The following is a 12,152-nucleotide window of genomic DNA, read 5'->3' as shown; positions in this document are numbered from 1 at the left end:
TTTGCTGCAAAGTAATGGCTTTGGCTGAGAGTGGATTTTTTGATCTTTCCTTTCTGGCCTCTTCGTAACTTCAGTTTACCCAAAAATTGATGGAAAAAAATAAACACCCGCTTAATGCCAATAGGTGAATTTTAGCTTTTGAAAGACCTATTTTTGTCGTGTTACTTTTCTCTCTCTCTGCTGTTGTCTAGATCCCGTCAACACAAAAGTAAACAAACACGCTCACATCTGGGCCTAAATTTCCAGACAGAGCTCAGGGCCAGATTGTTCAAGTGCTCAGGACCCACAATTGGGGCCAGGTTTTCCAGAGAGAACAGTTAAATAAGGGCCAGATTTTTAAAAACCAGATTCAGTGTCACGTGGCTCCCACTGTGCTACTTACGGACACAGTTTTATTTGAACTTCCTTCCCAAGCCAGGAATAATAAAACAATGCCATAATATGGCAAAAACAATATCATTATCATTGATACTAAGTATATCGAGGAGCACAAACAAAGTGCAAGAATCCCGAATATCAGAGTTTATTGCTTCAGCCTGCTGTGAAGACCCAGGTGTTTGCTGGTGCTTTCACTCGGCTAGAAACAAAAGTATCTAGATGCTATTTAGTACTGAGGAAACTGTGCCATTTTTAATGTGACACTAATTCTCAGAAACATCGGGAAAGCTATGGGAAGTGAGATACGGGGCTAGAAACTACTCTTCTTTGCTGATTTATCAGGGCTAAGCCTGATTTATGAGGTGCAGCTCTGGACAGGAAGTTACCAGCTTTAGGTTGTATACAGGATGTCAACTGCAGAATTTACAGATGACCCAAGTTCTGTAGGGAAATATTTCTGCACTGGAAGGGAGGTGACCTAACAGGTGGTTTCTATCTCTCATGTCTATGATTAATCAAATGTTTCAATCTGAGATTGCCAAGTGCACATTAAATTGGGTACAAGAGACAATTAGGTGAATAACGCAGACCTGTCCTGCTTCTAGTCATTCCAGTCTTTGCTTCATTTGCTTCAGCTACTTTTCCTCCTGTTCTGTGTTCCCTTTCCTCAGACGTTCAAGTCCCCAGTGCCACGGACACAAATAATGATGGAAAGGGAATGCCATTGTCACATGTATGGGAGTTCATTAAAAACAATGTTGCACATACAAGTATTTGTGTTGGAAGGAATTGTCAGTCAGGACAGAAATGTATCATGATTTATCTCTTCAGCAACAGATATATATCACAGTTGGAATTTAAAACATTTCAGTAGTGAATAATTACCAAGAGCTGTTCTGAAACCGTAGAGTAAAAAGGAATATTGTGAATACCAAATAGTTAGACAGAATATATACTGTAAGACATAACAGACCTTGCATGCAGTTGTTTAAAATGATAATTGTGAACTTACTGCTTAGATCTGTTGGTAACTGAAAAGTATTCTTACCGAGTGCAAACATCTTTCCATGGGGGGGACGGCGAGAACAGAAGAATGGTTGTAAGCTGGACAAAAGAAAAAGTAAGTATGACCAATGGATGCTGACTTATGCTAATGGGAATTTGACATTATAGTGGTAATTTTTCAGGAATTTTTATAGAATTTCATTACTATCTATGCCCAGGCTATTCTCTTACAGTTTAAATCCATAAATATGCCTTTTTGAGCAAACATTTACATTAGTATTTGACCATGGGGGAAGAATAGATTAAACTTAAAAATGATACCAGAGCCATGTTTACATTTTTTTCCAAGCTGCATTTAAAATGAAAATATCCAGACAGACATTCAGCATGAGGTTTGGAAAGGCATGTTGCTTTTGGCAAGTTCGATGACAAAAATTCACCTACAATGCAATACAAAAGAACTGGGATGGAGGGTGGGGAGCATGCAAGAGAAGGATTTGTTTGTGGATGATTTGCGCTGCTGCAAATCTTTCCAAAAATACCAGTGTAATTTTTTATTAGTAATAGACTTGGAAGATGCTTAAATGCTTCTCTTTCTTTGAACTTTCTAAATGCAACCAAAGGTCCTGAGTAAGCAGAGGACTTAAGGTCATGCTTAGCATTAAGTGAGTCTGTATACTCCTTTCCCCCATTGAAAATGCGATATAGTTCAGGAGATAAGTTACCAGTCTAGGACTCAGGACACTTGGGTTCTGTTCTTGGCTCTACCTAAGACCTGTTTTGTGGCCAAGTCATTCCCCACTCCCAACCTTGTCCTTTCCTTCTCACTCTTTCTCCATCTTGCACAGGTCAGGTACTGGCTGTCTCTTTCTTTATCTGTGCGTTGTTTAGTATTTAGAGGCCTAGATCTCAGCTTGGACTTATAGGTAGTACTTTAGCTGTGTTAATAATGTTGACTTCAGCAGGTTCCTCACATGCTAAAAGCTAAGCAGTGCTTAAGTGCTTTCCTGGATTGGGACCAGAGGCAGGATAATTAGGTTGTGTAAAGGCCTTGTCCTACAAAGTTGTGAGAGCCTTCAAATCCCACTGACTTCACTGGCATTTCAGAGCACTCAGCACCTTCCAAGATCAAACCCCAAAACAAAAAGGGGTCCAAAAACATATATATTAGTGGACTTTACATCTTCAGCTGCAATAAGTTTCTTTTTGGTGAGTCTGACAAAGGACAGATTATATATTATGCTATACCATAAACTGTAGCAAACTACATGTTAAAAAAATTCCCCTTTCTATTACTCTCCTCACTTTGACATGGAATATTAAACACTGCTTACCAAAGTAACATTATTGAACACAGATGTCCACTATCACATTCAAATTGTTCAAGTCAATTTAGGTTTATATATTTTCTTTACTTAAGCATTCATATAAACTGAAGTGTGCTGTGACAGTAATGACTCCACAATATACTATATTCAATTAAGGAGACAAATATTCATTTACATTTTTACTAAATTTATTTCACACACCCATAAGCTTCAGCTCCAACATAAATTTGACTTTTAGTAGAAAATAAAGAGAAAGAAAGAGTGCCACCTACTGAGTCAGTCAGAAATTTATTTGAGACTAAGAGTCTTACAAGTGACAATAGATTTGTCTTTATATTGTCTTTTGAGCAGGATGGGGGAAAAAAGAACAAATAGTAAATTCACTGGAAATTTTGGTTTTGATTATTCCGATTTTTTGGAATTTCAGGTCAAATTTACCAAATAATTTAAGCTAGAGAAAACATTTCAGGGCTAGATTCACAGAAGCACCAGAGGAGGAAAAGGCAGATCCCAGTTCGTTACCAGGGAGTGAGAGACCCAAGTCTTAGGGTAAAGGCAGATGTAGCCATTGTATTGATCTCAATTAATCCTGATATAAGCTGTTACAATATAACTGTTAGGTCTGCAGGAATGTGTAGTGGCACAAATGTAGTAGAACTGCCTTAACTTTAATCCTGCTTTATTCACAGTGACAGTTAGGGCAATTTAACTAACTTCTCTTGCAAAATGCAGAGGTAAATAAGATCCTAACAGCTGTTGCATGCTCACAAGCACCAGCATCCCCTTACCCTTTAAAGCAGTTAAAATGTATGTTTCTCCACCCAGATATTCTTGGCTGTCTGAGTGGATTTAAACTCACCCTCTGAGTCTGACAGCCAACTGGAAATGGGTTGACCCAAGCTTTTCCTATTCCTATTATTGCATTAAAACAGCAGAACAAACAAACTACCGCCCAAAATAGAAACAAAAAACACCCCTAACCCCCAGCCCCACCTTACCTTTCCCCCAAATCAAACTCCTTTGTATCAGCAAACAAAAAAGTCCCCAAACCAACACTTATTTGCATAGTCCTTATTGTGTCACTGCCCCTCTCTACAAGGATAGAATTTGACTGATTGGCCGGTAGATTGATTGACTCATTTATTAATTGAATGAAATGTGTGATCAATGGGGTTGTTTTTGTTTCTCGGATCTGGAACGGGCGTTCCTCTCATGTAAGGGAAGAAGAGCAGTATTTGGAATAATGACATGAGCATTTCAGATCATTGACTATGCAGATGTCTTTTGGGTATGAACTCATGGATTTTGCAGTCAACTAATATGTACTAGTGATATGAATTAGCTTACATTGGCCTTGTAATACAGACACAAGATATTATAACAGTTGCACAGTATCAAAGTACACCCTAAATATTATGTATCATAACTCCTAGACTACTTAGTTGTGTTGTAATGAAGGTTGTAAATAGAAAATTGCAGCTCAACAGAGAAGAAACCTGAACAAAATTCTTTTTAAACTACCAAACGTGGAAAGACAGAACATTTTCACCTACTGTTAAAATAACACATGTTAGGTCAATGGTAGCACCTACGAGTTGGAAGGGACCTCAGGAGGTCATCTAGTCCAACCCCCTGCTCAAAGCAGGACCAGCCCCAACTAGATCATCCCAGCCGAGGCTTTGTCTACCTGGGTCTTAAAAACCCCCAAGGATGAAGACTTCACAACCACTCTGGGAAGCTTGCTCTAGTGTTTTACTGCTCTCCCTCCCAGTAAGAAAGCTCTTCCTAATATCTAACCTAAACTTCCCTTGCGGCAACTTGAGACCGTTGCTCCTTGTTCTGTCATCTGCCGCCACTGAGAACAGTCCAGCTCCATCCTTTTTTGAACTCCCCTTCAGGTAGTTGAAAGCTGCTATTAAATCCCCTCTGAGTCTTCTCTTCTTCAGACTAAATAAGTCCGGTTCCCTCAGCTTTTCCTCATAAGTCATGTGCCACCTAACGATTTTTGTTGTCCTACACTGGACTGTCTCCATTTTGTCCACATCCTTTCTGTAGTGCGAGGTCCAAAACTGGAGACAGTACTCCAGGTGTGGCCTCACAGTGCTGAACAGATGGCTAACGTTGTTAGACTTCTTAGCTATTATATTCAGGCCTCTCCTCAACAGCTGGAGTTATGGATTGCATACCAACTTTGGATCTACGGGTTCTCATTCTTACCTATGCACAAAGGACTTTTCCTGCATGGAGGCAGGCTACAAAAGGTCATGCATGGCTTATAGGCTGGCAGTTGACCTTCCTCTTCAGGGTTGTCAGTCAACTTTGGACTGAGATGATGGGGATAGGAACATCAGGTTCCCTAGGAGACAGAGTGCCAAAGACCCAAGATAAGTGAAAAGGAGATGACTTTGTTGATATTATTGTAAGTGAGTGCTGGAGAGGTAAAATTTTTCATTTCAGGCCAATTCATCTTCCTCAACAACAATCCTCAAAGGAGACCTAATGTGTGATTACATTGTTCAGCATGCTTCATTACTCCCTTCACACCAAACTCAACTTTAGACCCATGGCACTTGTATGAGACTTTCACAGAAAGTTGAGTTTTGGCCCTTGCAGATGCAGGCAGGGGGACCGTGGATTTACACTAAGTGCTTCATGATATTCAGTACCATGTGCCCTTAATATGTGTCACAATTTCCATTCTTTGGTTGGGTACTGGTATATCAATAACATACTTGGGAAAATAATTGTGAAACATTAACAAGTATTTATTGTTAACAGGTGTTTCTGGCAGGGACGCCTTCAGGGCAACTTGGACAAAGCACTCTGATTTAGTTGGTAATGGCATTTTTCCCAGAGGGACGTTCAAAGTCTCTTGTGTGGCGCATTGTATTCCTGGCAGCAGAGTCAGGAAGAAACCCAATTTTCAACATCCTCTTTCATGCCTACTCAAAATGAAATGTTCATTTACTTACTGTAATGTTTTCTTATAGCTCAAGTGACTTGGCACATCTATCTTATGATAGGTTTAGAACAGGGCACTGCAATTACAAGAGCTGATATAATTATTTTTTGCAGATAATAGCTGCATCTGATTCTGTTTTTCAGTTTTGAGTCATTCAGGGACTGAATCTAATTTTTGCACAGTTATTTGACACCATTTACTGGAATGTGTATGCAAGTGAATTTCAATCAGTGGGAACCTGTTCACTTTTTTCATTTTAGATGAATAATCCTTCATATGAAAATAAGCAAAGTTTCAGCATTCCCAGTCATTTTCACACCTCTGGCACTCTGCAAAGGCCCACGACAAAGCAATAATCAGTCTTTTCCCCAGCGACATACAAGCAAAAATGTAAACTAAACTTGTTGCTTTTATTTACAAAAATATTCCTACGTTGTTACTCCATTATTCAATTCAATGAGGTTGGTAATGGAGCGTTCTAAACAGACAGACCACCTCCTGGTATTACAGCTCTAGTGCAACTCTACTTCAGATAACTCATCTCATTTACATGGGTATTTAGACTTTGATCATCAATATGATTTATAAACTCTTGTAGCTCCCCTTGTATTTCCCTATTGCAGTTTTTTAATAGATTCTGAACAAATGTTCTGACAATGTATATAGCTCTCTCAAGATACATCAAGTTGCATTATCTTTAATAACAGCTAATGCTGTGCTTGATGGTCTGGATACCCTGCGAAGTGGTCACCTATTCAATCTGTATGGTTTCAGAACTCCCACTGCTCCATTGTACCACTGTGACACTTTAAAAAATATGTAATTTTATTTCCTCCAAAGCACCATTGTCCCTCTGTCTCTTTGTGAACTGAAAGGCTGATTTTGAAAAAACATGTGACAAATGGATAATCTGGACAACAGAGTTTCAAAATGACATGAAGTGATCCTCCCATGCCCTGACTGCACCACGGAAAATGCCATCTATGGAAGGACATTGCAACAACATTATTTCAACAGAATCTCTTTCTGGATTTTTGATGCAGGAGAACTGAGTGGGTCACAATCTGCTTAACTGACAGTGGGTTGCTGAACTCAGAACAAGACCCTCAAGCTGACTGCCTCAATTTTTACATCAAAGGGCACTGCTTTTCTGATCAGCTGGAACTCATCAGCAGTCCTAAACAGCTGAATTGAAGAAGTGGTGCCTCTGAAATAAAAGCAGCAGCAAACAGCTAGAGCACCTCAGTGGTCCCACACAGCTGTTTGCTGCTGTAATACGTAGCCCTTGACTCATTTGCAAACCCTCATCTTCACAAGGGGGTCAGGAACCAGCAAGTTCCTGACTTCATCCTGGGAAGCATGTAGATCCCAATTTACCTGCTTGGTTTTTTTTGTTTTTTGTTTTTTTTTTAACAGGAGACAGCATGTGCATGGTTCACTGGCCTGAGAGTCAGGAGGCCTGGATTCCTGATAGTATCACTCACCTTTGCATCTCAGATTTCCCATCTGTGAAACTGAATTATTGATACTTACCCTTCTTGGCTACATGCATTGAAATTTGTGGGTGAGCAGGATGTATACTAGTAAAAAAACCTTGGGACAGACATTCAAAAAGCCTGAGCCTGAATTGATTCAGTCTTTGCAGGTTAGTCCAACTTGCAGAGAGTGAACCGGTTTTCAAGTGGATAGATGTTCAGCACATAGCAGAAGTGCTAGGGCAGTCTTCCCTCCCACGGGGAAACTGAGCTGAGGAGGAGGGGCATGGCCAGGCCCTGGCAGGTCCAGCCCAGCGGCTCTCTGACAGCCAGGAGCAATCTGAGCACGCAGGGCTGCCTGGCCCTCTCCTCCCTTTCCCCCACCACTGCAGGGCCTGGTCAGTGCTGGAGGGTCTCTTCTCCCTCCTCTTCTCCCCCACCAAGTGCGGATCCGCGGGGATAGAAGCAGCTGGGCAGGCTGTGCAGGGCTGCGCTCCTCGCCCCCAGTGCAGCACTGGCTGCCTCTATCGTGGCTCCACACTGCATCTGCAGCTCCACACTCGCAGAGGGAAACCCGGCAGGGAACCAGGGGGCAGGGCTCCCTCCACTCCCAGCAGAGTGCGGGGCCCTACACAGCAGGGACTGGGGGAAGCAGCTGGCTCCAAGGTGGGTCTTCTCCCACTGCAAAGGCGGGAGCTGCAGGCTCAGGGACCAGAGCCATGGGGATTAGGCAGGCTCCACTCCCTCCCCCCATGCATCACTGGCCAGAGCCACACCTGCGCTGGGCACAAGTGCCCTGACCTTCCTGCCTGCTGCTGCTGCCAGGCAGTGGGGGCTGCACTCCATATGGGGAGTGTGTGTGAGTCCCTACACCCCCCACCCTCCCTCACACCCACACCCTCCCCAGCTGAGCTCTGCGCTCCTGGTGCCCCTTCGGGGAAGGAGGAAGGGGCAGAGCTCCCCTCAGCATGGAACGGAGCCTCCCTCTGCCCCCTCTCTGGGGCTGGGCAGCATCGCATGGAGCCCACCCGCCCCCAGCCCCACAGCAACAGGGGGGCAAGGGAAGGAGGAGGAAGAGTCCCCATTCAGTGTCTCACAGAGTCCCCCTCCCCACCCTGAGAGAAGGAGGAGGGGAAAGAGTTCCCCCAACACAGAACAGAGTGGACCCTGCAGGACAACCTACCCAGCATGGCCCTGTTAAGGTGAAGGGGGCTGGGAGAAGGGTTAATTCTTCCCTCCATCCCTTCCCCGCAGCTGGGGTCTGCCAGCTCCAGGGGCCACCGCTGCAGCCCCCCCCTTGCTCCCTGGCAGACAGGCTGTGGTGGGGGAGGAGGGAAGAATTAACCCCCTCCCTGCCCACTTTGACTTAACAGGCCATGCTAAGGCAGGTCCCGAGACCGAGTAGAGAGCAGAGGGGCAGGGTCAGCCTTGTGGCTGGAGCAGAGAGCCCGACCCAGCCCAGAGAGCATGCTGGGATGCTGGGGGAGTCCGGTTTATCTTAAACCAGCAAGGGGTCTGGGGGACAGACACTGCATAAACCAGTTTGAACCAAATCAGTTAAGTGTGATACTACATTCAACCAGGTTTATCTCAAATTGGTTTTGGTCATTTTGAAATTGGTTTATACACACTGAACATAAACCAGTTCTGTTACAGCTTTAAGCCAGTTTCTGATCACTTAAACTGGTTTATGTGCAATGTCTGTCCCTAGCCCAGGAGTAAGAGAATGGCTTTGTTTAAGAATATTCTGAAGTAACAACTGGAAGTGAAATGCCAGACTTAGAGGTCTGGATGCAATATTAGACAGTGTGCTACCTCAGACTTTTCCATTGTTTCTTTACAGGTGGCAAGTCTTCAAAGAAAGCTGACCCCTGACTATCAAGTTGAAATCTGAAAATTTAGTATAAGTGCCTTAACTAGGGCATCTCAAGGGCAGCAGCTCTGCAGCCTGTTATAACACCATAATCAAAGATGTTCACCTCCCAAAAAAGACAAACTTACTTCTCTCTTTCTCTTAAGAAATATATGACATGTTTGACAGGGTCACCGTCACCTTTAGTTTCTAAAAATATTGTTTTGAGAAAAAGCTGCTGGCTCTCAATAGAAATGAGGCTTTGCTGCAACAATAGAAATATTGGCGAAACCCTTTGCTTTGAAGTCATCCTTGAATTTGTTGTTTAATTGGTTTTGCTAGGTTAGTAGTCAGCATTGTCCCCCCTCTATTTTCTCTCTCTTTTTTAAAATCAAATGATCAGTTCTTTTAAATATTCAACAAGTTAAGTGTAGCTGTAATCAATGAGAAGCTCTTATAAGGTAATAGTAACACAGAATAGTAAACATGCTTCAAGTATTGAGAGCCCCTTTCTTTATCTATGCACCTACCATCACATAATTCATTACATGCTACCATAATATATATATTAAATTATAAAGCAAAAACAGCAAAAAGACAAGCCTAGAATTACTTGTGGATACAGACTACCCTTATTTGGTGATGCCAGACAGAAAGGAATTTTGTGAATATCTTACAGGAGATACATTTCAATGATTTTTTGAATGAAAAACTGAGAAACAAAGGAAAACAGCATGAAGTCTGAACATGTATCTATAAACAGATGACAGATTGATTGTATCCCAGCAAAATGAAAACATCATGTTTTGCATTGCAGTACACTGCCATCAATGCATGTATAGATGTTTAGGGGCCATATAAATACCAAAAACATACCTCAAGTGATGTAAAATGCCATAGTTCCTAGGGCTGTGTGAAACAGCATCATTCCTCTTCGGTTTCTATTTTGCCGGAACAGTGTTTTGTTTTGAGTTTTGTTTCATTGAAATCACTGTTCAGTTTGGTTTCGTTGAAACTGATTCGCTGTTTCGACTCTGTTTTGCCCATAGGGTAAATGGAAAATCATAAAACAGCTGGCAGCCTCATGTCACCTGGCAGGCAGATCGAGGGCCCACCAGCAACCCCAGAAGGGCTGCGGGGGCTGTGCCTGAGTCCTCCCAGGGATGCAGGCCCCTGATCTGTCTGCTGGATGACAGGAGGCAGCCAAATGCTGCCACTTGGTGCCAGCAGCAGCATGCATCTTCCTGGCGCTGGGTCCAGGCTGCGCAGTGCTGGTCTGTCATCTGGCAGGCCTGCAGCCCCAGGAGGACCCTGGCACAGCCCCTGCAGCCCTCCCAGGGGTGCAGGCAAACCCCCAATCTGCCTGCTGGATGAGAGAAGCTGGGTGCTGCCACCTGGGACCAGTGCTGGGAAAATCAGTGCTGCCACTGGCCCCAGGCAGCAGCACCCAACTCCTGTCATCCCATGCACAGATCAGGGGCCCACCGGCACCTCTGGGAGAGCTGCAGGGGCTGTGCCAGAGTCCTCCCAGGGGCGTGTGCCCCCGATCTGCACGTGGGATGACAGGAGCCACGTGCTGCCATCTGGGACCAATAGGAGCACCGACCTTCCCAGCACTGGGTGTGGGCTGTGCCCAGCACCTGCCTGTCATCTGGCAGGCAGATCAAGGCCCACACCCCCGGGAGGAGTTTGGCACAGCCCCCGCAGCCCTCCTGGGAGTGCGGGCAAGCCTCTCATCTGCCTGCGAGATGAGAGGAGGTGGGTGCTGCCGGATGAGACCCTGAAGCCAATAAGCCTGGCTTCCAAACTCGAAACGTTTTGAAAGTTTCGAAACATTTCGAGTTCCCTTGTTTCATTTCAAAGGCTTTTGTTTCGCTTAGATTTTGCTGTTTTGAGCTTGAAACGCATCGAAACGGCTTCAAAACGAAATGCCAGGTGAAATTTCGCAGTGCCCTAGTTCCATTGCCTTCGTTGTTTAGATTGTAAGCCCTTTGGACCAGACCATCATCTTGGGAGGTTTTTTTGTACAGGGCCTAACACAATGGGGTCTTGGATCCATGAATGGTGTTTCTAAACACTACTTTAATACAAAAAACCCCCAAACAATAACTGGCATTGACAGTGTTCTCTGTAAATAGAGTTATACTAAAAAGGTGACTGGGAAGGGCTTGAGAATGCTGAAAATAGGTGGAACCACCCTGTTCATTCAAAAGTTGCACTCCCACGCAACCTGAACCGCTTGTTCTTTCTCAGCTTGGCTAGGCTGTTCATAGGCTGCCATAGTCTGGACATGAAGCAATACAAGCTGTAAACACGGGATGTAAAAATAATGAAGATGTGGTCTGTGGTTGCCATCAGGGACTGAACTAAAAAAATATAGGCCCCTGCCATTAGAAGTAAAGATTTCCTTTAGCTGCATGCCTCAGGTTGTTATAATCACTAGGGGGAGACATGAGCTTGTTACATTAAGCCAGGTTACATCTGGACTGGAGTATACACCCAATAAATGATGGCATGAAGCAATTTAAAAATCCAAAAATAAATTATGCTATCTCTGCCACATGCAGTTTTTAAAGATGTTTCCCTGTCATTGGCTTTCGAGGAGATAAAGATTTATTGTGCTATTAGTGGAAAAGAAGTTAAATCCTGCCAAATAGCATGGACACTTAGATTACTAGTTGCTGACATCTTTGCTCATACATAAAACATATCATCATTCGGTTGCATTGCCTACTTTTTTATGACTGAGCTTGAAAGACTCTACAAAGCAGCAGATACTCTTGCAAACCTTTTAAGATATGAATTCTGGAATTGCTTGTGGTGTTTTTAACAGTTTTGTTTTGGTGTGCGCCTGCAGACAAGTCTTCTCTGAATTTTTAGTGCTAATTAAAATGGGACACAGACAATACTAGTTGTAAATTTAATAATGTAAACAAATGCACAGGAAACTATACCATCCCACAAAGCCTTGTTAAATAACAAAGACCAGACTAGTTTTGCTTCAGTGTAAGGTATCAGTCAAGAGACATTTACTATCTTGCACCCAATGTGGTGTAACGATTTTTCTTTCTAGGATCGTGATATATATTGTAGATCAATGTTAACTTTACACTGGCTTGAGAATATAAATTTACCACACCTGTTGTTTTGAT

The sequence above is a fragment of the Crocodylus siamensis genome, chromosome 6, assembly GCF_052110815.1.
Source record: "Crocodylus siamensis isolate JL-2025a chromosome 6, ASM5211081v1, whole genome shotgun sequence".
NCBI classification, from domain to species: Eukaryota; Metazoa; Chordata; order Crocodylia; family Crocodylidae; genus Crocodylus; species Crocodylus siamensis.
This window is presented reverse-complemented; position numbering follows the sequence as displayed.